We start from the raw sequence: 15258 nt of genomic DNA, 5'->3' as shown, positions 1-15258 counted from the left end.
GTCTCCTATGTTGAGATATAATTTCCAAGACTGTCCATTTAATCTCTGTGAATACATGTTTATGTTCCAAAAAGTGAGTGACCAGTGGCTCCTCGATTCTTCCCGTTTTTAAACAGCACTTATGTTCTGTTAAGCGAGTACGAACGGGGCGCTTTGTCATGCCCACATAGATTAAAGGACAAGGGCAGAAAATGGCATAGACAACATGTGATGTTCTACACGATGATTGAGGTAACTGCATGGTACGTCCTGTTGCAGTGCAAATTGTGGTCTGAGATGATTTTAGAGTGCACAACGTACAACCAGCACAAGTAGTTTCTGTGGTGTGAGAAATTGATGGTTCGCATAGACTTGAATGCACCACTTGATCCTTAATGTTCATGCCTCTGGAGTAGGCTATTCGTATGGGTTCATTAAACATGGGATGAAGATCCTGCAAGATAGACCAATGTGTTCTAATGGCTCTGCTGATAGAGGGAGACGCCAATAAATGCCTCATGACCAAGGTCTGTGGGTTCGAATCTGACAACCTCCTTGGAAGGAACAAATAGTCTCGATTGGAGTACAGAGCGTGTCGATATGCCTTCTTCATGCAAGACACCGGGTACCCCCTTTGCAGAAATCGTTTTGCTAAATGTTCAGCCTGCAATTTGAATTCTTCCTCTTCAGTACATAAACGTCGAATGCGCATGAATTGTCTCACAGGAAGGTTGGATTTGAAGGTATGCGGGTGGAAGCTGTCAAATTTTAAAAAATTGTTGCGCTCGTTCTGCTTCCGGTAGAGAGTGGTGATAACGGTGTCCGCCCTTCTGGTTATGAGAATATCCAGAAAAGCTATTTGATGTTGGTGATAATTGATGGTGAATTTTAAACATGAATTCAAATTATTTAGCCACGAATGAAACTCTAGTAGGGTTTCAACAGAGCCTTGCCAAATTATGAACACATCGTCTATATATCGTTTCCAATGCTTAACCTGAGCGACCCACTGATTCTGGTATATGTGCTGTTTCTCGAATGCAGTGACAAATAAATTAGCCACATCCGGCGCCATGGCTGCGCCCATGGCGGTACCACAAATTTGCAAGTAAAATTTATCCTGAAACATAAAATAGTTCTTGCTTAATGCTAAATGTAACAGCTCAATCGCAAATGATGTGGGAATGTGTTGTAGAGGCATACGATTATTCAATACTGTGGAGATTACTGTCAACAGCTCTTCTTGTGGTATAACTGTATAGAGAGATTCTATCTATCGACACACTCTGTACTCCAATCGAGACTATTTGTTCCTTCCAAGGAGGTTGTCAGATTCGAACCCGCAGACCTTGCTCATGAGGCATTCATTGGCGTCTCCCTCTATCAGCAGAGCCATTAGAACACATTGGTCTATCTTGCAGGATCTTCATCCCATGTTTAATGAACCCATACGAATAGCCTACTCCAGAGGCATGAACATTAAGGATCAAGTGGTGCATTCAAGTCTATGCGAACCATCAATTTCTCACACCACAGAAACTACTTGTGCTGGTTGTACGTTGTGCACTCTAAAATCATCTCAGACCACAATTTGCACTGCAACAGGACGTACCATGCAGTTACCTCAATCATCGTGTAGAACATCACATGTTGTCTATGCCATTTTCTGCCCTTGTCCTTTAATCTATGTGGGCATGACAAAGCGCCCCGTTCGTACTCGCTTAACAGAACATAAGTGCTGTTTAAAAACGGGAAGAATCGAGGAGCCACTGGTCACTCACTTTTTGGAACATAAACATGTATTCACAGAGATTAAATGGACAGTCTTGGAAATTATATCTCAACATAGGAGACGGGGTGACAGAGTACAGCGTCTTCGCCAATGTGAGCAACAATGGATTTACATATTAAATACAGTGCATCCTCATGGACTCAATAAAGAAATTGAGTGGGTCCATTTTATGTAAACGTCATCTCCGCAGCTGAATTGTACTGATTTCACGCACAGCTGAATTGGACTGATTTCATACAGCTGAAAAATCATTTAAATTCAGTGGACTTCTCGCGGCAACTTTGCTCAGACGCCGGCAAGAGGAAATGGCGGCAAGGTTGGGTGAGTTTACTGTTGCTTCTATTCAGCACCCCCAAGGTATGTGCCAAATTATTTTACATTAATATAATGTGCTCCATTAAGTAACTACAAGTTGTTTGTCCTTCGCAGAAAATTAATAGCCAAGCAAGTAATCTGAGTAAAACGGGGCAATCCGTAAAAAATTGAAGCGGAGTGTGTTTCAGTCCCTGATGCAGCGATGCGAAACGCGCGTCGGACTGATTTGTGATTTTGACATTTTGAGTCACTTCAAGGAAGATTCAACCCCGATACAGAATTTTATGAAAAATGCAAAAACCTAAAAAATACAAGTAGTAGAATAAAGGACTAGAGCCAATGATTAAATGTGACCTGAAGTGGCAAGACCTCAAAGCAAAAAACGCTCGTATGCCTGCAGGTGTTATGATGGCTCTGTAAGTAAATAGCACATTAAGTAAAATCATATTTACATGACGTCTTTTTAGGGTAATTGAAGTCTCCCATTATTACTGCACTACCAATTTGGTTAGCTTCCCTAATTTCTCTTACCATTTCACTGTCCGTCTCACCATCTTGACCAGGTAGACGGTAGTATACCCCTATCACTATAGCCTTCCCCGACACACAAGGGATTTCTACCCATAAAGATTCAATTTTGTATTTAGTCTCATGCAGGATGTTTATCCTGTTGGACTCTATGCCATCCCGGACATTAAGGGGTAGATTTTAAAAAAGTGCGCCTTCGCACCAGGCGCAAACAAAAGTACGCTGGATTTTAGTAGATACGCGCATAGCCGCTAAAATCCTGGATCGGCGCGCGGAAGGCTGCCGATTTTGGGCAGCCGGCGCACGCCGAGCCGCGCAGCCTGTCTCCGTTCCCTCCGAGGCCGCTCCGAAATCGGAGCGGCCTCGGAGGGAACTCCCTTTCGCCCTCCCCTCACCTTCCCCTCCCTTCCTCTACCTAACCCACCCCCCGGCCCTATCTAAACCCCCTCCCTACCTTTATCCCTGGATTTATGCCTCCCAGAGGGAGATGTAAATCCACGCATGCCAGCAGGCTGCTGGCGTGCAGAGACGCGATCCGGGGGCGGTTCCGGAGGGCACGGCCACGCCCCCGGACTGCCCCGGCCCGAAACCACGCCCCTGGGCCCGCCCCCGAAATGCCACATCCCGCCCCCAAAACGCCGCGCCGATCCGCCCCCACCCCCGACACGCCCCCCTCGAAAAACCCCGGGACTTACGCGAGTCCCGGGGCTCTGCGCGCGCCGGCGGGCCTATGGAAAATAGGTGCGCTGGCGCGCAAGGCCCTACTCGTGTAAATCCGGGCAGATTTACACGAGCAGGGCTTTTAAAATCCGCCCCAAAGCGCCACACCTCCTCCCGGGTGCTTCTCTCTGTCATTGCGATATAATTTGTACCCTGGTATAGCACTGTCCCATTGGTTATCCTCTTTCCACCATGTCTCTGAGATGCCAATAAAGTCTATGTCATCATTCACTGCTATACATTCTAATTATCCCATCTTTCTTCTTAGTCTTCTGGCATTAGCATACAGACATTTCAAAGTTTCTTTTTTGTTTGTATTTTCATTCTGCTTTTTAATTGATAGGCATAAGTTAGAATTTTTTAGCTCAGGTGAGTTTTTAGTTACAGGCACTTGGACTATTTTTCTAATTATTGGAACCACACTGTTGGGATGCCCTAATTCTAATGCATCATTAGTATCCTTTGAAGATACTCTCTCCGAACCATGCGCTGCTGAGCAACTGTCGGCTTTCCCCTTTGTTCTATTTTAAAAGCTGCTCTATCTCCTTTTTAAAGGTTAGCGCCAGCAGTCTGGTTCCACCCTGCTTAAGGTGGAGCCCATCCCTTCGGAAGAGACTCCCCCTTCCCCAAAAGGTTCCCCAGTTCCTAACAAAACTGAATCCCTCTTTCTTTAAGATACACTGGTGCATTATTGTTTTATATATGACTGTAAATACAGAGGTTTTTTTTTCAAAACAGAACTAAAGCCATGTGTTTTACCTTTGCAGACCCACACCCAACACCCCCCATTGTTGTTAATTATTCTCTGCACAGGTTCAGGGCTGGGCAGTAGGGCTGAGGCATGCTTATCTACAGTGAGGGGAGGAGGGAAGGGGGGAGATTCTCCATGTCTCTGTGTACAGAATGAGACACAGCTTCCTGCCACCTCACCACTGGTAACTTTTATTGGAGCATGTATATCTACAATGAGGGGGTGGAGGGGAGGGGTGGACTTTTGGAGACATCTTTGGGGGTTTGTCTTGGGGGTTTGAGTGACAGCATACCCATTATACTACCCAGGCTTGCAAAAACCTGTCTTGCAAGTTTGATCTTGCCTGTGTGTAAAATACATTGCCTTCAGTTCATGCAGTTCACCACATGTAGTTCCAAGCAATCACTTGTTTAAAAACCAAATCCTTATCTACAGAATGAGCCACAGTTTTCCTGCCACCTAACCGCTTGTAATTTTTTAAAAACAGAGGGGGCTAGAAAAAAGCATACTTCCAGCTCTCTCATCATTAAAAGATATCAGGATGTTCTAGGGGCGCATTTTAAAAGCATACTTCCAGCTCTCTCATCATTAAAAGATATCAGGATGTTCTAGGGGCGCATTTTAAAAGCATACTTCCAGCTCTGTCATCATTAAAAGGCATCAGGATGTTATAGGGGTGCATTTTAAAAGCATACTTCCGGCTCTGTCATCATTAAAAGATGTCAGGATGTTCTAGGAGCACTTTTTAAAAGCATACTTCCAGCTCTGTCATCATTAAAAGGTGTCAGGATGTTCTAGGGGTGCATTTTAAAAGCATACTTCCGACTCTGTCATTATTAAATGGCATCAGGATGTTCTAGGGGCACATTTTTGGGGGATTTTGTATTGTACTTCCAGTGAGATCATCAAAAACAGCCAGAGTCCATTAATTCTGGCATCATTAAAAATTGTGACAGGACCCTTTCTGATGACGTTTTAGGGGGCGTGTTTTGGGGGGGATGGTGAGGGGGTGGACTTCTCGTGATGTCATACCCATGACATCAAAGGGGGTGTGGCTTGGGGTGGGGTGTGGGTGAGGCCACAGTGACATCATAGGAGGGATGGTTTGGGGCAGAGCATGGGAGGGGCTCCCCATTCACTTCTATTGGGGGAGGAGCATGATCGGGGTCTGGGGTGGAGCTAGGGATGGGGCCAAGGATGGAAGGGGTATGGCCTGGGGCTGGAGGGACATGGTTGAGGGTGGGAGGAGATGGGAGGAGGCTTGTCTACACCCCCATTCACTTCTATGAGGAGTCAGTGTGGCATGGGCAGGGCTTAGACCAGAAGTGAATGCTGATTGGCTGCTGTCATCCTTATCTCACCTATCAATCAGTTTGATTGTATACCCATAGACTACTATTATCTATTCAGAGGGCCAAATTCAAGTGCATTATAATGGTGTTTAAAGCCCAACTACAAACAGACCCAAATTATTTAAGGACATTTTTAGTCCCCTGTAAGCCAGAGAGAGTGTTACAATCAAGTGAGCAAGAACTATTGAAGAGAGCATTTTCTGTGCTAGGGCCGACCCTATGGAATAACCTTCCAGGGGTGTTAAGGAAGGAAACTGGCAAAGAAATTTTTCAAGGGAGTAAACTTTATTTCATGAAGCTTTTCCTGAATAGTAGTGTCAGTCAAGAACTTTACTTTTAGTGATGAATGAAATGTATAGTCAGTTAATTTTTTTATTTGGATATATTAATCTCATGAGATACAGTTTTATATGGTTTTATGAGATTGTTTTATATTGTGTTGTACTCTGCAATGGACAGCATTGCTGAGAGGTAGTGGAATATAAATTTTATAAATAAATATTTGATGCATGTGACAACAGTTCATAAATAAGGAAATCTGAGATTGTTTTTATGGAAAGTATACCTGATTGTTAAAAGTGTGTAATGTTACAAATGGTAGAACCCGACTCAGAGCACTGTGGAGGATCCCGACGCTCCATTTAAAAATTATAGAACTTTTAACAACCGAAAGAAAGAATGAAAAGACTGTAAAGACTTTTTTTTTTTAACCAGATTTGGGATCCAAATCTTAATGGGCAAATATATATGGAATGTGTGCCTTAGTGAATTAGGTAGACCAATAGAGACTGATCTATAGTATGACCTGGACTACAATAGTCCCCTGAACTCACAAGGCAAATCAATGCATATATAGACTAGAAAGTCAAATGGTTCCAACAGCTAAGGAAGATGATCTGTACCTGTGGTGGTGGTTGGAGAGAGGGGGATGGAAGAGATGAAGGGGGAAGATTGGGGCAGGTTTTTTTTCAGTCATATCATGACCACCATTACCTCTTGTTATCCTAGCTTGGTGATGTCACATTATATGGTGGAACTGGAAATTGTTGTTAGATAAATGCACTATACTTGTTTTGCTTGCACTTAATAAAGTTATTAAGCTCAAAAAAGACCATCCTCTCCACAAGCATCACACTCCCTTTAATCTAATTTTCTTAAATAATGGGTAAATGAAATCTATGATAGCTAGGAAATGAAACAAAATAAATGGACAAGATGAAAAACAAGATTCTAATTATGCTTATTAACTTGCTGAAGATTTTTCCCCATCAAGTCCAAACCGATTCATTATTTTAAATACTGTGGCTGTATTCATAACATTATCTGAGAAAGAATGAAAAGTATCTAAATCATAGCAAGGAATTGGTTTACTAAGGGTTTTTTTCTATCCTATTTCCATGGGGAAAGAACACTTATTAAATCAGGCTGTAAGTCCCATTAAACCCCACAAGAGCTGGAGCAGGCTGCTTAAAGGTTATGATGAGGTTGATTCACTCATAATGAGCTGTACACAAAGACTTTGTATTCTCATGAAAGCAGACTATGAGGCAGATAAAAAGCACAACGCCCATCTTATCTACTCATTTTTCTTTCCTGCTGTATACTGAAGACTGGATTTACTTGCATTTCCCCACACCTAAGGATCCTCCATGTTTATCCCAGGCTTTCTTGAATTCCTTTACTGTTAGGCGATTCCATGCATTCTCCGTCTTTTCTATTAAGAAACATTTTCTGACATTACTCAGGAGTTTATCTCCTTGGAGCCTCAAACTGTGATCTCTTGAACATTTTCCCACTGAAAAAGTTTTGCTTCTTGAGCATTGTCTGTAACTCCAAGGTATTTGACTGGCTCTATTATATCCCCTATATTTCTTCTCTCTTCCAGGATATACATATTTGTTTGTATTTCTAGAAATTTGTATTTTCTTTGTGTCTCAACTAGATTTTAAAGTCTATGGAGCAGGGCCTATCTTTTAAGTGATGATGTATTTTCTGAGTTAGCCACTAGTATCCCTGCTATCTTAGCAGAGCTTAGTGAATGCGTGTTAATTTATTAAAGTAAGAACTAAGGCACACCTTTTTTATTGCCAAGCTAGAATGTAAGTGCTGCTGTCCTAAATTTTAAAAATTTTCTTACTGTAAAACTGCAGTTAACCTTTGTTTTTGTTTTGTTTTTGCTGCTATTCTAATATGTAGTAAACTGCATTGGTTGAATTTTGTATTCAGAAAGGTGGACAATAAGTACAAATAATGAATGAATAAATAATGTTAAACAATCAATTAGGATAATTACTAATTAAAAGACTGAGACTGTGGGCAAGGATGGACTCTGATTTTGCTCTTTATATGGGATAAATTGCCTTTAGATGTAAAATTAGAAGTAAAATATCTGAAATTTTGTAAGAAGGTAAAATTCAGTCTTTTACCTATCAGGTGAGTAATCTGAGGTTCTAGCAGGTTCTATGCCAAGTCTGTAAATTATCTGTTACTGTATGGTGATTGTTTATAATATTTATATTATAAATTGCAGTGATTTTATTTGTACATCGCTTTGGGTGACCAATTGGTTTGGGCAGGAAAGCAGTTTTAGAAATAATTTTAAATAGTTAATACAAAATTTCCAGGGTTACCATAAGGAATATGTAAATGTGTCATGTCACATATAAGTGCACGCAAAGACGCTTATCAATATTCTCTTGAGTTACCACAGGAAAAGTAATATTGTTGCATTTGCCCTGTTTGGCTATTGCAACTCCTGATGTGGGCCGAGATCTTCCTCCTTACCCCTTGTCAGCGAGAGGTCCCCTCTAAGTTCTTCCATCTGTTATGGTTAATGGTGTTTGGGTGGATTCTTGGACACTGTGGCAGCTGACCACGCGTACGGGGGCAGACCGTGAAGGACCACGGTGTCAAGCTAGACTCCGGACAGACAAACATAGATTTGAATCTTTTATTAGACAGTTTGAATGGCCACCAGAGGTGGCAGTAGTGAGTAGTGGTGTAGAGCCCATCTGGGAGCATCTCACACAGACCGTTGGAACAATGGATCCTCTGCAGGGCAGTGCTGTAGTGGAAAGAGACTGAGAGATATGAGCACCCAATAAGATTAACATTCAGAGCTCCAAGACAGGGAGAGCAGGCCCTCGAGGAGCGAGTACCTGGTTCCAGTGAAGCAGTACTGTGGAAAAAGATGGTATCTGTACTCACTGATGGTAACTGTAAGGTAGTTATTCCAAGTAGAAGGGTAGAGGATGCAGGCAGCAGCTCAGGGAAGAAGGTCCCTCGAGGAGCGAGTACCTGTTTCCTGATAGCACCTGAAAGAAGCAAAGAGGCCCCCGAGGAGCGGGTACCCCATTAGTGACCCCGAAGGGTAGTAAGAGTTCCAGATAGCGCTGGAGTGGCAGAGTAACTTAGCAACGGAGAGCGAATCCCATCCATACAAATCCTGTTGCTAACTCAATGAGCTAGCAAATACTGTAGGCAGATATACCCGGAAGTCGTGACGTCAGATCAGGGGGGTCACCCCTGAGGTTCACGCCAACATGGAGTTAAAGGGGAGGGGAAAGTAAGGGCCGTCCAATCCCATCCCTGTCCCTTATACCATCTCATCCACACTTTGGGGCCAGAGGTGGCATACCCCACGCGGGCACGGTGACTCCTCAGGGGGTTTGTTCCTTCTTGATCGCAGTTTTTGTCGCAGCATTCTTGTGGGAGCCATCCCTTTCGCGAGGTTTAGCCCATGCACTCAATCCTTTCGCCTGTACACACTCTGGAGTTTCCTTACCTCATTCTTCGGTCCCCTTCTGGGGCGGTCGCCTTTTCCCTGTTCTCCGCGGACTGGGTTCTGATCCGGTCAGACCAGTGGGTCCTCGAAGTTCTCAGAGACGGGTACATCTTCGCTTTCCTCGAGTTTGTCGGCATCTTTTTCTGTTTTCCCGTGCAGTCGATCCCTGCGACACATGGTGGAGCAAACCCCCACCAAGCTCCTGTGTCTGGGCACGGAGGCCCCGGTTCCAGACAGCGTTCTTGCCGCAGGCCACTATCCTATTTTCTTTGTTCAATTTTAGACCTTACAAGAGTCAACCGGGCTCTCACGGTCCCGCTTCTCTGCAGGGGCACCCTGTGAGCATACTCGTGCCGTCTTGCCCTGGGGCATTCCTCGTCCTCCGCGTTTTTCACAGTGGCATATTCCCATTATCCATTTTATCGTGGCTGCCATAGTCTCTTCGCGTTCGCGCCCTCCACCGGGACTTTGAGTTCCGGGCGCTTCCCTTTGGTTCGCGACGGCACCTTGCATCTTCACCAATGTCTGGGTATTGATGGCAGCAGCTCTGCGCCGGGCAGGACTCCTCATCTACTCTTATCTAGACGTCTGGTGCATCAGGGCCAAGGTGGAGGTTCTTTGCTGGTGGTCGGTGTATCACGTACAAGCTTCCTGCGACTCGGGGGTGGATACTAAATTTCTTTAAGAGCGATCTTTAGCCCTTCCCGGAGTTAGCGTACCTGGGAGCCCACTTCGACACCCGGGTAGGCAAGGTCTTCTTGCCTTGCGCGTGGGTCTCCAGTTGTTCAACCAGTTTCAAAGTCTGCTCTTGCTGCCTTCTCCGATGGCTTGTGCCTGCCTGCAGATCTCGAGCTCCTTGGCCCTTACCGTCGACCTAGTGCCTTGGGCTTTTTCTCATATGCGACTGTTCCAGACATCTTTGCTGTCCCGTTGGCAGCCAGTGGCAACACGGTTTCACTCTGTCCTTCCATTGTTTGGGCTCTGCCGTCGCCGCTTTGCTGGGGTAGCTTCCCCTCCCTCATTTGCTACCGGGAAGGCCTCTCCAAGTCCCTCGGTGGGCGTTAGTAACCGCGGTCACCTTTGTCTTGGGCTGGGGTGTGGTCTGCCTATCCCAGTATGCCCAGGGGATCTGGCCAGCGGCTATGTCTTCCTGGCACATCAAGCGGTTGGAGGCTCGGGTGATGTTCCTTGCTCTTCTAGAGTTCTTCCCCTCATCCGCGGTGAGGCGAATCGAGTCTTATCCGACAACACCACCGCCGTGGCTTCCATCCGTCGCCCAGGAGGCGCCTGCAGTCTGCTGGTGGCCCTGGACACCAGCCTTCTTTTTGCCTGGGCCGAGCGACATCTACGGTGCCCGGCGGTCTCCCACTCCGTGGGCAGGGGAGTGCTTAGGCTGATTCTCAGTCGTCCGTTGCTCACTCCCGGGACGTGGATGCTCTTTGATGCAGCCATGGATTTTCTCATCGACAGGTGGTCCCCTCCCACCTGGGCCTCTTGGCGACTCTTCGCAATACCATGGCAACTTGGTTCTTCCACTGCAGGAACCACGGCTCGGTGGGCGTGGAGGTTCTGGCTCTCCCTTGACCAGCGGGCGTCCTTCTCTATGTGTGTGGTCTCTGGTCGGGAAAGTCCTCAGGCAAATAGACTTCCATCTGGGTCCCGTGCTTCTGCTAGCCCCCGAGTGGCCGCGTGGGCTATGGTTCATGGATTCTTTTCTCAATCTAGCGACGGACGTACCTCTGCGGCTTCGCCATCTTCTCGGCTCCCTACTCAGGGACCTGTATTTTATGTCCAGGCCGATCGAGCTTGTTTAGCGGCCTGGCCTTTGAACGACGACGTCTCCGGCGCAGTGCTATTAGGAGGAGGTCTTCTCCGCCTGGCTGCGGGCACAGAAACGGTCGACTTCTCTGGACTACGTACTTATCTGCAACGTGTTGAGGCTGTTTGTGCGGAGTCTGGTTTCTCAGCGTGCTCCGCCCCAAACTCGTTAGTCTTTTCTTCTCCAAGACAGTCTCTCAGAGGGTCTTTCCTCTCGTTCTCAGCACGTTTAAGTCTCCCCTCTCGGCTCTCTCCTGGGTCGGGTGGAAGGTCGTCACTGAGCAGTCACCCGGCTGTGATTTTCTGCTTCATGGGCGTCAAACATCTCCGTCCGCCTTCTCCGCCGCTTGTCCGTCATAGAGTTTCATCTGGTTCTTTTCGCGCCCTCTGATTCCGGGGTATCTCTCGTACAGGCCCTTCCTTCTTGGTGCAGGTTCTTCTAACCTCCATGTCCTCAGTCAGCGGAACTCCCCGGGTTTCCCCTGCGACTAGTGACGTTCTTTGTTGCCTTAATGCCTTACGAGTTCTCCATCGCTACCTCCTCGTTACCAATGGCCTTCCTGTTTCGGTTCATCCTTTGTCCTCTTGAGTGGGTCCAATCGGAGTAAGCCGGCTTCTGAGTCCGCTATAGTACGTTGGTTGAAGGCAGAGATCTTCTCGGCTTATCTTTGTCATGCTCGGGCGGTTCCCGAGGATCTAACGACTCATTCCCTGCGTTCTCGAGCTACTTCCTGGGCGAACCTTCAATTGTTCTCTCCGTAGGAGATTTGTAGTGCCGCCACTTGGACGTCCTTACCTACTTTTGATCGACACTACCGCCTCGCTGTGCGAGCTCCGCTCTTTGGTTCTTTTGGTCTACCAGTGCTTCGAGCAGGACTGTCTCGATCCCACCCGCTTTAAGGGAGCTTTGGTACATCCCACAGTCTGGACTGATCCGGGTACATACAGAGAAAGGAAAATTAGTTCTTACCTGTTAATTTTTGTTCCTGTGGTACCACGGATCAGTCCAGACGCCCTTCCCTGTTTGTCTCTATTTCTGTCCTCTCGAAGCTTGTTCTTGCAGGTTGCAGTTCTTTTTAGTCGTCCTTTTGTGCAACAATACTGAGCAAATACACCGGAAGCCTTGGTTGTCCAAGTATCAAGTATATGCAAGAGCGGTTAGGCATAACTTGTTTTCGTTCATTGTTCTACCGTTGCTCTTTTGAGCTTTATGGTTGCTTGCTTGATCCTACTCTGGTTTTGTTATTTTCTGCTTTGACATTCGTTATACTGAAGGGTTATAGCATAGGCTCTATCCTCATATAGGATATCCTTCAAGTTTTAGTCTGTCTCCACCTGCTGGAAAGGAGGCTCAACCCACAGTCTGGACTGATCCGTGGTACTACAGAAATGAAAATTAACAGGTAAGAACTAATTTTCCTATTCACATTTAACCGTTCTGTTCCTCTCATGATTTTATAGATCACTATCATATTCTCCCTCAGCTGTCTCTTCTCCAAGCCTTTCCTCATAGGGGAGCCATTCTATCCTCTTTATCATTTCGGTCACCCTTATTTGTACCTTTTCTAGTTCAGCTATATCTTTTTAGAGATGTGACAACCAGAATTGCATACAGTACTCCAGGTGTGCCCTTACCATGGAGCAATAGGTCTAAACATTTTAGCCAAGGTATTAGTGGTAAGATTGGGAGGGATGGCTCCTTAATTAATTCACCCCTAACAATCGGGGTTTGTTCCAGGAAGGTTGGCATCAGATAACGTCAGGAGGGTCTTGGAATCCATTTAGAAGGCATAGCAGGAGAGTGCTCCAGGAGTTCTGCTGACAGTAGACACAGAGAAAGCCTTCGATAGAGTTCATTGACCATTTTTCTTCAGGGTATTGGAGAAAATACAATTAGGGCAGGATGTCCACTATATGAAGACCTGTGTACATGTATTAAGATTAATGAAGGATATTTGGACTCCTTTAGGGTGAAGAAAGGAACCAGGCAAGGGTGTCTGTCGTCTCCTCTTTTGCTTAAATTATCACTTGAACCCTTTGCACAGAAGATCCAACAAAATTTCTGGGTTAGTGGTCTAAAGGTATAAGAGGTGGATTACAAACTTTCACTGTTTGCTGGCAATTTTTTATTTACAGTTTTTGAACCTGAAATCTCCCTTGGGGAGTTGTTAAGAGAAATGAGAATGTTTGGAGGAATTTCAGGATTCAAGGTTAATGAAGACAAGTCAGAGATTCTGAACATTTCTGTGCCCGAGAGGTGTTTTGGGGCACTTGGTGATAAAATCCCATTTAGAGTGGCCAAGAAGTGGCTGAAGTATTTAAGAGTTAAAAAAGGCCTGAAGGCTGAAGAACTATTTGAATATAATTATGGTCCATTGGTGCAAGGGATACAAATGGATTTAGATAGATGGGAAAGGATGAACGTCTCATGGTTTGGAAGGGTGGCTATTTGCAAGAAGAATATTCTGCTGTGATTTTGCTACCTCTTTCAGACACTCCCAGTATGAGTCCCTGCTGGATTTCTGAAGATCTCGCAGCACAAGTTTCGCTTTATATGGAATCGTAGGTCGCAATGGGTATCAAGAGAAATTAAGAGGGGGTATTGGTATACTTAGTTTAATGTTGTAATATTTTATATCTATTAATTCCTTTATTATAATACTTTTATATGTTTTAAGAATTAATGTACTAGATTTTATGACATTGTTGTAAACCGTTCTGCTGGAAACTACCGACTGACGATATACAAAAAACTTGTAAAATAAATACTATGCAACTGCTCAGCTGAGTGCTTTGTTGCAGTGGCATGTGACAGTGGGTGCTTAGATATGGGTATGTATTGCATAAATTGTAGCAGCGGATCCTCCACTAGAGATCCATGCGGGGGAAGGTGGCACCTTGGTCACTAAGGAACTGTCGCCCTATTCTAGGCTGACTATGGAAGGGTGGGGAAAGTGCAGAAAGAGGTTAGTAGGAAATAGACTTTTCCACCACACCTTCTTCCTGTACAATAAAAATTTTAGCCCTGGTTTGGAGGCTAGTTGTAATTGTGAGATGGAATGGGAAGGGGATAATTAGATTAGAGTAGTTATGGGATGAGCAGGGTTTAATGCTCTTTGAGAAAATGCAACAGGTCTGTCAGTTGTCATAAAATGATCGCTTCTCCTGTAATAGTTGGCCCACTATTTTTGCACAGAAAAGATAGGGTCTGAACTTAAGAAGGGTAAAACATTTTTGTAGGTTTTTATGAACAAGCGAGTAAGCATAAACGGCCTATCTCTAGGATTTATGCATTGTTAAATGGGGAACCTTTCCTGAAACTGGACTTCCAGCGAGCCTGGGGGACAGACTTGGGAGAGACCTTGGGGGATAGTGATTGGGATCTGTTATGTCTGTCGGTCGCAGACGGCTGCGACCACTAATGCTCACCTCTTTTTATGCAGCCCTGAAACCATTGGGGAAAGTGGCGGCCTCCACCAGCTACCGCCGACCTCCCTGGTATTCCCGGGACAGTCTGGGCACTGCCGACCGCCATCTTGCTCATGGGGTCACCTAGGCGCACGCATGGGCCAGTATTAAGCACCCATGGTGGGAACCTCGGGGATGTCCCCTCTGGATGACGTCTACACTCTGCTGTACTTAAGCTGCCTAGCCCTGTCTATCATCGCTGAATCCGCTTCTCTCGTACGGACTTCCTGTTCCAGTTCCTGCACTTCGACGTGAGACGCTCTGGGTACCCGCTCCTTGGGGGCCCTTCCTCGTCTCTGGCTATCTGCTCCTCGGAGGGCCTTCTGTCTTGGACTGTGGTCTGTTCCCGTGCCCCGGGACCTCTCCTGGAACTATCACTCTATGAGTACCTTGACTCCACGGACTTCTACTGAACCAGCTTTATTGTGAGATCCTCTCTGGTGTACCCCGTACCTCGGGCCACTACCGTGTCAGCACTAGTGAGGAGCCACCTCAATGAACCCTGCGCTGCAGACCATTGCCACGTCATCACTACAGAAACCTCTCCGGTGTACCCTGGGCCTCGGGCCAATACCGTGCCAGCTCTAGTAAGGAACCACCTTGGTGTACTCTACACTGCAGTTCATTGCCACGTCATCGCTACTGTTCCCTCACCGGTGTACCCATACCCGGGCCACTACAACATCATCTCTGAGTGAGGAATCCCTCAGGTGTACCCTGCGCTGCAGGTCACTACCACATCATCACTTCG

Source organism: Rhinatrema bivittatum, chromosome 6 (assembly GCF_901001135.1).
Source record: "Rhinatrema bivittatum chromosome 6, aRhiBiv1.1, whole genome shotgun sequence".
NCBI lineage: Eukaryota > Metazoa > Chordata > Amphibia > Gymnophiona > Rhinatrematidae > Rhinatrema > Rhinatrema bivittatum.
Note: the sequence above shows the minus strand (reverse complement) of the source record.